The sequence below is a fragment of the Physeter macrocephalus genome, chromosome 17 (genome assembly GCF_002837175.3).
Source record: "Physeter macrocephalus isolate SW-GA chromosome 17, ASM283717v5, whole genome shotgun sequence".
NCBI classification, from domain to species: domain Eukaryota; kingdom Metazoa; phylum Chordata; class Mammalia; order Artiodactyla; family Physeteridae; genus Physeter; species Physeter macrocephalus.
In genome coordinates this window covers 39,412,540-39,426,714 of record NC_041230.1, presented here as the reverse complement: position 1 = coordinate 39,426,714, position 14,175 = coordinate 39,412,540, and the positions used below count along the sequence as shown (strand labels likewise).

General features: G+C 42.4%; 1 protein-coding gene and 1 non-coding gene across 4 annotated transcripts in view; both read right to left on the bottom strand.

Annotated features, from left to right (window-relative positions):
- The window catches only part of WWP2 (WW domain containing E3 ubiquitin protein ligase 2), a 148,175-nt gene extending 134,000 nt beyond the window's left edge, over positions 1-14,175 (bottom strand). For 2 of the 3 annotated variants that reach the window (XM_007129037.4, XM_028477486.2), the window contains exon 1: positions 14,094-14,174. The gene's annotated coding sequence lies outside the window, so the exon portion shown is untranslated. Of the gene's footprint in view, positions 1-14,093 lie in introns of all 3 variants that reach the window. The other variant, XM_007129038.4, reaches the window with a different exon arrangement.
- Positions 3,163-3,235, bottom strand: TRNAW-CCA (transfer RNA tryptophan (anticodon CCA)). Its single transcript has one exon. It is a non-coding gene; the product is annotated as a tRNA-Trp (tRNA).

Below are 14,175 nucleotides of genomic sequence, written 5' to 3'. Positions count from 1 at the left end.
GCTGAGCCTGCGCGTCCGTCCGGAGCCTGTGCTCCGCAACGGGAGAGGCCACAACAGTGAGAGGCCCGCGTAACACAAAAAAAAAAAAAAAAAAAAAAGGAGGGCTGGTAAAAACCTGCATGGAAAAGAGTCCCAGACTCCGGTCCCCACCCACTTCAGCTGGGCACTCATCCCTCCCTAATCCCAAACAGAGAGTTAAAGTTTAATCTCTGGATAGGTTAAATCAGACCTGAGAACCTAAGGCATGGCTGAGTGTAGGGATAAGGCACCACATTGATCCAGGGAGATAAGAGAAAGTCTGTATCATGAACTATGAGAGGTTTCCCCATCCCCACTTACCTTTCCTCACTTGGGTCCTAGCACACTTAAACATACACAACTGAGGCGAGAGACTCAGACATAAAAGCCAAATATCAAAACAAAGAGAAAAAAAAGAACTCAATGGATAAGCTGATCCTCAAATTCAGAAGGAAATGCAAAAGACCCAGAATAGCCAAAATATCCTGAAGAAGAAAGTCAGAGGCTTCACACTTGCTAATCTCAAAATTTACTACAAAGCCACAGTAATCAAGACTGTGTGGTACTGGTTTAAGGAAAGACATACAGAGCAATGGTATAGAACTAAGAGTCCAGATACAAACCTGTTGCAGGAAGGGGGACCCCTTCCAGGGCCCGAGAGAGGGCTCTTGTCTCACACTCGGAAATGAATTGTCCAAGGAGACACACGTGCTGACAAAGCAGGAGACTTTATTGGGAAGGGCGCCCCGGTGCACAGCAGCAGGGTAAGGGAACCCAGTAGAACTGCTCTGCCACGTGGTTCACAGTCTCAGGTTTCATGGTGATGGGGTTAGTTTCCAGGTTATCTCTGGCCAATCACTCTGACTTGGGGTCCTTCCTAGAGGCACACACATCGCTCAGCCAAGATGGATTTCAGTGAAAAGGAAGGATCCTTCTCACTGGAACCCAGAAGGGAGGTTGATAGGACATATGGACTGGAGTCTCTTCTCTCCTTTTGACCCGTTGCTGGTAGCTTGTTAGTTCTGTGTTTCTTACCAGGACCTCCTACTGTAAGATAACTCAGGCAAGTGGTTACTACTGTGCCTGGCCAGGGTGGGCAGTTTCAGTCAGTGGTTCCCTTAACAATCCCACACTGACGTTCAAGTGATTTTAGACATGAGTGCAAGATACAGTAAGTCCCCTACATACAAACGAATTCTGTTCCAAGAGCACGTTCATAAGTCCAATTTGTTCATAAGTCCAACAAAGTTAGCCTAGGTACCCAACTAACACAATCAGCTACATAGTACTGTACTGTAATAGGTTTATAATACTTTTCACACAAATAATACATAAAAAACAGACACAAAAAATAAAGAAAACATTTTTAATCTCACAGTATAGTAATCTTACAGACACGTGAACTAACTTACATGATTGGACATGCAAACGCACGTTTGCATCTTTGAAAGTTCACAACTTGAAGGTTCGTATGTAGGGGACTTACTGTAATTCAATGGGAAAAGAACAATAATCTTTTCAACACATGGTGCTGGGGCAACTGGATATGCATGTGTAAAGGAAGGAAGTTGGACCCCTCCCTCAAACCTTAGACAAAAATGAACTCAAAATGGATCAAAGACCAAAATATGGGAGCAACTATAGAAGAAACTATTGGTGTAAATCTTCATGACTTTATCTTTTTTTATTTTATTGAAATATAATTAATTCCATGACTTTATATTAAGAGATTGTTTCTCAGATATGATAGGAGAAACACAAACAATGGAAGAAAAACTAGATAAATTCAACTTCATCAAAAATTTTAAATGTCTGTGCTTCAAAGGATACCATCAAGAAAATGAAAAGAGAACCCAAAGAATGAGAGAAAATATTTGCAAATCATGTACTGATAAAAGACTTATATCCAGAATATATAAAGAACTTTTACAACTCAACAATAAAAAGACAAATAATCCAACTAAAACAAAAATCGGCAAAAGATTTAAACAGACATTTCTCCAAAGAAGCTATACAAATAAACAATAAGCACATGAACAGATGCTCAAACACCATTAGTCACTAGAGAAATGGAAATTAAAACCACAATGAGATACCACTTCACACAAACCAAAATGACCAAAATCAAAAAGCATACAATAATAAGCGCAAGCGAGAACTTGGACAAATTGGAATCCTCTAACACTGCAGGCAAGAAATGAAAAATGCTGAGCAGCTTTGGAACAGTTTGTTCAAAAAGTTAAACACAGAATTACCATTAAGACCCAGCAATTCCATTTTTAGGTATATACCCAAACGAACTGAAATGTGGCCACACAAAAATTTGTACACAAATGTTCATAGCAGGATTATTTGTAGTAGTTAAAAAGTGGAAACAACCCAAACATTTATCAACTGATAAATGGATAAACAAAATGTAGTATATCCATAAAGTGGTATATTTGGCCATAAAAAGGAATGAAGTACTGTTTCATGCTGCAATATGGATGAACCTTGAAAACATTATGCTAAGTGAAAGAAGCCAGAACAAAAGACCCAATTATCATATTTCATTTATATGAACTATCTAGAATAGGTAAATCCACATAAACAGTAAGTAGATTACTGGTTGTCCAGGGCAGAGGGTTGGGGGTCAGGAGTGACTGTTAAGGAGTACACATTTTCTTTTTGGTGATGAAAATATTCTGGAATTGGATAGTGGTGATGGTTGCACAACTTAATAAAAAATACTAAAATCCACTGAATTGAACATTTCAAACTGGTGAATTTTAAGGTATGTGAATGATATTTCAATTTTTTAAACTCATAGTTAAATGTAAACACGGTCAGAGGAAACCTCAAAACAATTCAGATAGATAAAAGAAAATGTTGCATCCATGAAACAAGAACAGAATGTAATTTTAAAGGAAGAAAGGAAGGGAGAGAGGGAAGTTGGTTGGTTGGTTGATTCAGAGAATAAGATAATGCTCTTGGAAAGGACAGTTCTCATAGCAGAAACGAAGTTGATAAAGTGAGGACATATTCTAAGAAATAGAACCGAAAGAAAAAGAAGATGGTAGATAGGAGAGAAAAGACTTTTTTTTTAAATTCTTCCTTTTTTTTTTTTTTTTTTTTTTTTTGGCCATGCAGCTTGCAGGATCTTAGTTCCCTGACCAGGGATCAAACCTGGGCCCACAGCATTGGAAGCTCAGAGTCCTAACCATTGGACCACCAGGGAATTCCCAAGACTTTTTAAAAATAGTAGATTCGTTTAAAATGTCCAATGTCTGACTTAGTCCAGAAATAGAAAAGAGAAAAAAAAAAAGATAGCAAAGAAATGTTACAGATTTTTCTTAAGCTGAAGGATATACATTTCTAAACAGAAAGAACCTGAGTGCCCAGAACAATGAATGAAAAACAAAAACAAAAAAACACACTATGACAAAACGTCATGAAAGTTCAGAACAGGAGAACAAAGAGTATACACGCTTCCAGCCACATTTACAAAAAACAGGAATCAGAATGGCATCAGACTTCACAGTAATACTGGATGCTAGAAGACAATGCAATGCTTCACATTTCAGATAAAATTATTTCCAATTATTAAATAAAATGATTAATCCCAATCTATAATTAAAATTATTTCCAATCCAGAATTCCATAACCATCAGTCAAGGATGACAGGAAAACAATGATATTTTCAGCTTTGTAAAGTCTCAAAAAAATTGCTTCCAAAGCTCATTTTCTCAGGAAGCTACTGAAAGATACGCTCTAGGGCAGTAAATGAGAAAGTTGGAGGACAGTGTGTATTCACATGGGAGAGGCAAAAGGAATTCCCAGATTAACATTGAAGAGAAATCCCAAGGCATTGCTGTCCATTAGCCTAGAGAGCAACCAGTCCAGATGAGAGTTCATAAGACGTGTCATCTTTAGATGAAAGAAAAAAACTGACAAAATAGATTAGATGAGGCATCTGATTGCACTGAAAGAAGTATTATTTTAGCTCTATCAGAATGTTTGGGGCTGAGGTAGCGATAGGTACACAGAAAATTATGCAAATGAAAAAAAATCAGGAAATACACAACCCTAGTAAAAACAAAAGCTATTATGAGAAAGGAAATGTAATCCTAATACACAGTGTGGCTCAGCTGTGAATAATATTTATAATCAAAATAGCATGAACAATTTAATCAAAACTTGTGATACGGCTGTAATCAGAAGGTGGGTGTAGAAGAGTACATTTGTGGAGACTGGCCAGAAAGAGAGCTCCGTGTCCATCCTCAGTGGTTAAAAGGCAACAGATAAAACTGACAAGCTAAGAAATGATGGTGTACGGATGCCATTTAGAGAAGCGTAAGTCTATACCAGAAAAGAGCTCAAAGAGTTGAAAAGCAATAGATAAAACTGACAAGCTACACTATTTACAATAGCCAAGACATGGAAGCAACCTAAATGTCCATCGACAGATGAATGGATAAAGAAGATGTGGCACATATACACAATGGAATATTACTCAGCCATTAAAAAAAAGAAATAATGCCATCTGCAGCAACATGGATGGACCTAGAGATTATCATACTAAATGAAGTTAAGTCAAACAGAGAAAGACAAATATCATATGATATCACTTACATATGGAATCTTTTAAAATGATATAAATGAACTTATTTACAAAACAGAAACAGACTCACAGAGATGGAAAACAAACATGGTTACCAAAGGGGAAAGGGCGAGGGCGGGAAGGGATTAACTTAGGAGTTTGGGATTAGCAGATATAAACTACTATATACAAAAGAGATAAACAACAAGGTCCTACTGTATAGCACAGAGAACTATATTCAGTACCTTGTAATAAACTATAATGGAATATATATATGTGTGTGTATATATATATATAACTGAATCACTTTGCTGTACACCAGAAACTAATAGAACATTGTAAATCAACTATATTTCAATTAAAAAAAAATTGACAAGCTAAGAAATGACGGTATAAGGATGCCATTTAGAGATGCAGAAGTCTATACCAGAAAAGAGCTCAATGAGTTAAAAGTCATTGACTCTACAGAACAAGAACCAAGAACAAAAGGGAGTGAAACAAGGAAGTGCTGTTGAGCTATGAGCCGTGTAATGCTATTGGACTTTCTAAACTAAGTGCGTGTGTTATTTGGGGCATAAATAAAATTTAAATTCAAAAAAGGAAAAAAGGTCTCTTCAAATCAGGTCATAGGATGATGTCCTTATTTAATTTTTACAAGAGCACCCAGTCTACATTTAATTAGCATAGTGGGTTGAACTGTGGTCCCCAAAAGATATGCCTAGGTGCTTACCCTCTTGGAACATGTAAATGTGACCTTATTTGGAAATAGATGTAATTACGTTAAAGCTCTCAAGATGAGACCATCCTTTAGGGTGGGCCCAGTGTCCTTACAGGAGACAGAAGAGAGAAGACACAGACGCAGGGAAGAAGGCCATGAAGACTTGGACTGAAGAAATTCCCTGGTGGTCCAGCGGTTAGGACTCGGCGCTTTCACTGCCATGGCCCGAGTTCAATCACTGGTCAGGGAACTAAGAACCCGCAAGCTGTGCGGCCAAAAAAAAAAAAAAAAAACTGGGGCTGAGATTTGAGTCTCACAACATCAAACCCACAAATTCCTAGAGCCAAGAAGGATTTCTCCCGTAGGGTGCAGAGGGATCTCAGCTCTGCTGACACAGTTGACACTTTGATTTCAGACCTCTGGTCTCCAGAACTATATGGGAACAAATTTCGGTTGTTTTAAACCACCAAGTTTGTGATAATTTGTTACACACAGGAGGAATTGGAAATTAACACGATTAAGGACAAAGGCTTTTAGAAGATGTGGATTTCATGACAGCAAGCTGAAACTGAAAAGCCTCTTCCAACAACACATCCTTGGGGCACTTGACTTCCATATCCACCTGGACCCAGGCCCAGCTGTAACCTCCCTTAAGAAATAACCCCTGCATGGATTTCCCTGGGGGTCAGGGGGGTAAGACTCCGGGCTTCCAATGCAGGGGGCCTGGGTTCAATCCCTGGTCAGGTAACTGCACCCCACACGTATGCCGCAACAAAGAGCCCATATGCAACTAAGAAGTCCACATGCTGCAACTAAAAGATCCCTCATGCCACAAGGAAGATCCTGCATGCCGCAACTAAGACCCGGCACAGCCAACCAGTCAATAAAATAAATCTTCAAAAAAAAAGAAAGAAAGAACCCCTGAAGTCACAGGGGGCTGTGGTCTTGCTGAAATTGTCATCTGTTTCTTAACTGTGACTCCAGATACAAACCAGAATCCTAAATGTACCATTATGTTTTATTTCATTACTTTTTAAAAAACGAGTATTTTTCACTCTCTACTCAGAACAATTTGCTGATGCCATTTCTAACACCACCACAACTGATTACCCTTTGAGAATCTGAGAAGAGTCTTTTAATGACAAGTGAGAGAATGAAGCAAGAAGGGCCACAAGAGAAGAGTAAAAGGCAGCTTCTCTCTGGTCTTCACATGAAAGCTTTACCATCTTCCTCCTCCTCTTCACCTCTCTTTCCTTTTCTACTTTGCTAGGCCCTTCGTTCTCTCCGATTTCTTCCTTTTTCCTATGACACAGGCATGCCCCAGGCCCTGCATGGGTACCAGAAGGGTAGCTGCCCTCAGCTCAGATTTAGACTATGGTACAACCTCAACTACCAGCTGCCGGGGGCTTATCAGCTTTGCCCCGAAAGGAAGAAACAGCGCCCTTACACCTTTACTTTTAAACAAGAAAAAAAACAACAACAAAACTTCTTTGCCTGTAATCCACTGGCTGTTAGAAGAAACTATTCTCTAGGGTAGTAATTCTTGAGTCCTCCTCATTAGCGAAATCAAGCATCTCAAGGGTCCAGCTACTGGTTTGGGGTTCCCAGAGGCATCCAGAAAGACAACAAAGATCTATCATAGTCCTCTTTGGTTAAAATACTTGAAATGCCTGAGATCAAAAAGGCAGGGATATTACTTTTCAACATATTCAACTGGGAATAATAGAGGAAGCTGAATAACATGTGGCACCCAGAAAATAAAGGAGCTGCTGTCACCTGCATCAAAATCTTGACTTGACCTGGACAGAACAAACAGGAGAGGATGCATGGTTGATTCTTTTTTATTTTGGTTGAAATATAATTAACACACTGTAAGGTCACCCTTTTAAAGCGTACAATTTGGTGGGCTTTAGTATATTCACAGAGTTGTACAACCATCACCACTATCGGATTCCGGAACATTTCATCACCCCAGAAGAAACCTCATACCCATTAATAGTCACTCCTCATTCCTCTTGGTTCCCCAGCCCCTAACCACTAATCTACTCTCTGTCTCTATGGATCTGCCTATTCTGGACATGTCAAATAATTGGAATCATCCAATATGTAGTCTTTTGCATCTGGCTTCTTTCATTAGCATAATGTTTTCAACGTTCACCCACACTGTAGCATGTATCAGTATTTCATTCCTTTTTCTAGCTGAATAATATTCCAGGGACTTCCCTTGTGGTCCAGTGGGTAAGTCTCCGTGCTCCCAATGTAGGGGGCCTGGGTTTGATCCCTGGTCAGGGAACTAGATCCCACATGCATGCTGCAACTAAAAGATCCTGTGTGCCGCAACTAAGACCCGGTGCAGTCAAAATAAATAAATAAATAAATATTTTTTTTAAAAAAAAAATAATAATATTCCATTTGTAAGGACAGACCACATATTGTTCATCGATTCATCAGTCAATGGACAACTCAACATGTGTCTTATTAGGGCGGGTTGATTCTTTTTTGTTGTTGTTCACTGAGCCACGTGGCTCGCAGGATCTTAGTTCCCCGACCAGGGACTGAACCCAGGCCACCACAGTGAAAGTGCCGTGTCCTAACCACTGGACCGCCAGGGAATTTCCAGGATGGGTTGATTCTTGAAGCCAGGGGACTATAATGGTCAAGGGCACCTTCAGCAAGAGGGCAGCCAGCCTTCTAACTGCACCTCTTCCAGACCCCTTTGATGCACCCCATCCAGTCCTGAGCCATGGTCAGTCTTTCAACAGATGCTCATAGACCCCACTCTGTGCCAGGCCCCGGAAATACAAAGCAGAATGCCACGGGGCCCCTGCCCTCTGGGATCTCAGATATCTTACTCTAAGAGTCCCCCATTAAATAAATCCTCGAAGAGCTTCTGGCAGGAGAAAGCAAACACACGTCAGATTTAGCAAGTGACAGTTCTTGCAATATCTGAAGTACCTGATTATTCTTATCACCCAACTTCGGCAAGAGCCTTTCAGACCAGTAAATCTTTTGGAAACAAATAGGCTTCACCAGTCACTAGCCATTGAGTGGCACTGGACAAGTTACTTCTCATCATCTCTAAATTTCAGTTTCCTCATCTGTGACATGAACCTGATGATAGCACTACCTTATAAGATTATCGTAGGGAATAAATGAGTTCAGGTGAAGCAGCCAGCAAATACTAAGTGCTCTTCAAGTATTACTACAAGCTAAACTTGTTCTACTTGATGTTGAAATTCTAGGCTCTGAGATGCCTGAAATTCTTGACCCAGCTTTGAGTCAAGAAATCACTGAACACTGATCTTGAGACGAAAGAACCTGTGTAGCAGATGAGGCAGGGAAGAGCAAAAACGACTCACCAGCACCAAGATTTTATTTTTAATTAGGCCACTGTGGAAACAGGCAGTGCTTCTTATTTATAAGTACAGATCCGCCCTGTATCCACTTCTTGAAAGATGTGGATGAGAAGGGTCTGTTCAAGAGATTCTTCCTTCCCTCCACCCTCTCATGCTTTTCCAGCACTAATGCTTCTTTCTCCGCCTCTTTCCTCTGTTCAGCATTGAGTTACCTTCCATTCCCCAAAGGCCCATATTGAAAAACAATCAAACAGAACTGAACTTGGCCAAATGCCATCTGTACAAAGACCAAGCACGTAAGAAGAGAGGGAGGGAGGGACATGGGAAGTCACAGCACTGGAAGTGCAGTGGAATTATAAGCTAGTAATAAAAGAGACTGGGGAGTTCTCTGGTGGCCTAGACGTTAGGACTCTAGGCTTTCACTGCCATGGCCCGGGTTCAATCCCTGGCTGGGGAAGTGAGGTCCCGCAAACTGCACGGCACAGCCAGAAAAAAAAGAAAACAGAGAGAGAGATTGGAAAAAAGAAAAGAGAGAGAGAGACTGGAAAGCAGTTTTAAGGACAAAACGGGAAGCAAAAGGCATGGGTGACACAGAGAGAAAGAGGACCTGCCCTAGGTCAGGGCTGCCAAGTCTTGATATTAGGTACGTTCCTAAAAATGGTGATTAACACTTGACTGAAAGCACCGAATGTTTGTTTTCAAGCTGCTGGGGGTGAGGCAGGAACAGGGAACTACAACCTTGTCAAAAAGATTCAGTTGGCTCTTCTTAAGAGAAACAAGGTCTTTCCTTTTGTCCCTACCTCTCAGAAATTCCAGAGTCTAATAGTCTGAAGCAACCCAAAGTCACTCAGTGACTTGATTCCAGTGGAAGGTGACGTTCATGCATCCACTACTGCATATCTTACTGACAGAAGCATCGGATCTGGGCTCAGAAGACTAAGATTCCAACGCCAGCTCCTCCATCTCTCAGCTACATGACCTCATGCGCAGGTCACTTCACCACAGTGAGGTTGTTTGTTTTAAATCTATAAAACAGCAGGAGGCCTGGCAACAACATACATTCAGTAATGTTAGGTAGAACCAATATTTTAAACATTATAAAGCCATTACCCATCCTTCCAAGCTGTCTCTTTCCCATCCTTCTTGGAGGTCTCTAAATTGGTTGCCAACCCAGAAAGCCTGACTAATTCCAGAAACTGGGACTTATATTGATTTCAGCGGCACTACAAAGATGCACGCTTGGAAGAGTAGCCTCCTTAGGAAGAAAAGAGACCCATTAGCTTGTGGTTTTCAAAACGGTCTTTAAATGAAAAGCGAAAAGGAGAGAAAACCAAGTTCCCCAAGATATAATGCAATGCTTTGCTATGCTTAAAATACCTACTAGTATAATAGTATAAACTGAGATTTTTGTCTCAAAATTGAACTTCTAGCACTCCTCTTGGCTATGTATCCACATTATACCCTAAGTGACCTCCCTCAGTCTTAGCTCTAAATACCATCTTTGTGCTAACTGCTTCCACATGTACATCCCCAGCCCAGCCCGGCTCCAGACTTCCCTATCTAACTGCCCATGACACCTTCACTTGTTTTTCTACTGGGCATTTTACAATCAGTGTGAAAGAAATTCAGCCCCAGCCCTGTTCCTCCTACAGTCTTCCCATTTCAGTTAACGGCAATTCCATTCTTCCAGGTGTTCACGCCAAAGACTGCAGCGTTGCCGGGACTCCTTTCTTCCTCTCACATCCCACCTCCACACACCCTGTTGGCTGTACTTCAAAATATACCCAGGGCCTGACCGCTGCTGGCCACCTCCATCACTACCACCCAGGCCATCCTTCACCTGGATCAAGGCATGAGCCTCTAAACTTGTCTCCCTGCTTCTACTCCTCACTCCTCTTTGCTTTCTCCACAAGGCAACCAGAGTAAGCCTCTTAGAAGGCAGGATGAAACGTGTCCACTCCACTGCTCAAAACCCGCCAATGGCCCAACTCCCTCTGAGGGAAAATCAACATCCCCACGAGAGCCTGCAAGGCCCCCACGACCTGCCTATCTCTCCCTTACCCCCAACGCCTCTCTGACCTCATCCTCTCCATTCCCCCTTCACCACCCGCTCCAGCCACACCGGCCTCCAGGCAGGTCCACCAACCTACCAGGGGTGGCCCTTCCTTCGGGCTTTTGAGCTTGCTCTTTCCTCTGCCTGGACCACTGTGTCCCCACTTAGCCACATGGCTCATTTTCTCACCTCCTTCAGATCTTTGCTCAACCGTCACCTTCTCAGGAAGACTTTCGAAGGACCCTCTTCAAAACCGCAATGCCAGCCAACAACCCACATCCTGCCTCCCTCCTTTATTACAATGTAATGTGCATTTTACTTGGTTATTTTGTTTACTGTGCCTTTCCCCACTAAAATTTAAGATCCACAAGGGCAGGTGTTTTTGCCTTCCTTGTGTACTATAGTCCTGGTGTTCATAATAGCACTGTCCAATATAATTTTTAATTGCCTAGGAAACATTTTAAAAACTAAATAGGGGACTTCCCTGGTGGCGCAGTGGTTAAGAATCCGCCTGCCAATGCAGGGGACACTGGTTCAAGCCCCGGTCCAGGAAGATCCCACATGCCGCGGAGCAACTAAGCCCATGCGCCACAACTACTGAGCCTGCGCTCTACAGCCTGTGAGCCACAACTACTGAGCCCGCGCGCCGCAGCTACTGAAGCCCGCGCGCCTAGAGCCCGTGCTCCCCAAGAGAAGCCACCGCAATGAGAAGCCCGCGCACCGCAATGAAAAGTAGCCCCCGCTCGCTGCAACTAGAGAAAGCCCAGCGCAGCAACAAAGACCCAACGCAGCCTAAAATAAATAAATAAATAAATTTAAAATAGGTACAGCTTTAAAAAAATTTTTTTTTATTAAAAAAATAAGTAGGCGCTTCCCTGGTGGCGCAGTGGTTGAGAGTCCGCCTGCCGATGCAGGGGACACGGGTTCATGCCCCGGTCCAGGAAGATCCCACATGCCGCGGAGCGGCTGGGCCCGTGAGCCATGGCCGCTGAGCCTGCGTGTCCAGAGCCTGTGCTCCGTAGCGGGAGAGGCCACAACAGTGAGAGGCCTGCGTAACGCAAAAAAAAAAAAAAAAAAAAAAAAAAAAAAAAAAATTAAAAAATAAATAAATAAAAACTACAAAGTAACAGAGGAAATTTCAATTCTATTGTATTTAACCCAATAAACTTTAAATGTTATGATTTATAGCATATATTTATATTTATCATTTATTATATTTTTAAAAAACAATGAGATAGTTTACCTTTTTTTTTTCATATTAAGTCTTCAAAAATCTGGTGTGTATTTTATACTCATAGCTGAACCCCAGTGTTCAACACTGGAAAGTGACCACCATACTGGACAATGCAACTCTAGAACAATGCCTGGCACAGAGTAGGTACTTATAAATATTTATTGAATGAAAAAATGTTTTCCCAGGAAGAGGCAGCTATGACATAGCACAGGATTTTCTAAACTTCAGTTACACTCCATATTCACAATTTTTGCTGTAACCTGTACTATTTTTCCCTTAAAATGTCATACTTTGTCCACTTGAAAAAATATTTTAAAATAAAACTTTATGTTGCCTCTATAAATGGAAAAGAAGGGGTCTAAGGATAAAATGCCTGGGCATGAGTCCCTACTCAGTCACTCACTACTTCCAGACTCTAAAGCAAGGACTTCGCTAAGCCTCAGTTTCTTCATCTGCAGAATAGGGACAATTCCAACCTTCACAGGATCATGGTGAAGATTAAATGAGATGCTGTCATAAGCTCTTTACAATTGGGAAAGTAGTCATTAAATAAAGGAGACTGAGAAGCCAACCCAAGCCTTTTCCTCATGCCTGTCATTTTCACATGGACCAATAACAGAAAATGGCAAGCTTGTCTGACAAGAGAAGAGCTCGGACTCAGGTTCAAATCTCTTGTCCTCCACTTACAGGTCTGTGACCTTTAGAAATTCATTTATTCACCAAACACCAAGTGCCCACAACATGACAGGCACTAGGCTAGGAGCCAAATAAGTCAAATAAGATATGAACCCTGCCCTTGAGGAATTTGCAGTCTAGCAGGGAGAAAGAGACCAGCAGACAAGAAAAAGCAAACAACTGTCAAAAAATCAAGTCATCTCTCTTAGGTCTGTTTGTTCACTGTGAAGTGGGAATAACACCTTCCCAATCTAACTCACAGAGCTGCCACAAAAATCAATTTTTAAATGTTTGTCAAGTACTCCAAAAACCTGAACTCATTATACATTAGCAAAGTACTTTTCTTTTTCCTACTTGTAACCCAAAACAACTCCGGCTCCTGTAAATGTCCAGTTTGAACATTCACTCCAATTGCAGCACATCTGTGAAATTCATTCCACTTTTGCAAATGTTAGTAAACAAAAGGAAAAAGGATAAATACCTTTACCACAGGTATTTAATCTCAAAATTATGATCCAGGTCACAGTTCTAAGGAACAAAACACAGACCTCTCAGTCAGCTACCTAGTTACAGTTTGTCAAGATAAGCAGTCACATGGTAAAGGAAACTGAATAATTTAAACTGAAGAAAGAGGAAAACTCATGAAGCAGGGTAGGTAGACAGTGTCCAAGGTTACAGCAGTCTCTGCATTGGTGAGGTAATGCTGGGATTAGGTCGTGCTCAACATGGTAGGCTAAAAGCCATTTTATGGCCAGAGCAAAGTGCCCACACTCTTTTTTTTTTTTAAGCCTAGAAGTTGATCTGATCTGAGAAAATCTCAAAGAAAGATGATCCCAAGGGCTAGGTTCCCAAGAAGTGGAAACCCTACCCAAGCAGGAGTAAGTGGGTGTGACGAAAGCAAGATGATCAAGATTCTGTGATCCTTCCTGAAGTTTAAAAACTGAATGGGACCAAAATCAAAGTCTCGGGTACCAATCATTTACAAAGAGGAAGGAAGGAAAAGACTCCCAGGTGCAGTTCAGGCTGCATCTTCATACTGATTTCTCCTTCTTTCCCTCCATGTCACTCGCCCAATCTCAGGCGACCCATTCCAACTCAGTCCCAAGTCGCCCCTTCCCCCGTTCGAATCCCTGCACAAAGGTCACTCCTCTTCATCCCTGGCACCTAAGATGCTTTCCCCTTGCGGGAGGACTTGCTGACCGCCGCACCCATGACTGCCTTCGCGCCCACCTCGGAGCAGCCCCAGCGCACGACCCGCGGCGAGCCCACCCCTCTCGGGCGGGAACCGGGACACCCCTCCTCGGAGGCCGGAACCGCCGCGCCAGGCCCCTCCCACAGGAAGCCGCCGCCCCCCAGCGCCCTGGCCGCGCCTCCCCCGGCCCACCCCGCGCCGCCCGCCACTCCCGGACTTCCCCGCGCCCCCGCCCGCCCGCCGCGCCCCAAGAGCCGGTGCTCGCTACCTGCTGCGGCCACAGAAGCGGCGCCCAACTCCTCTCCCACTTCCGCCTTCCACCGCCCGCACTCGGGCCAGGTCACGTGACC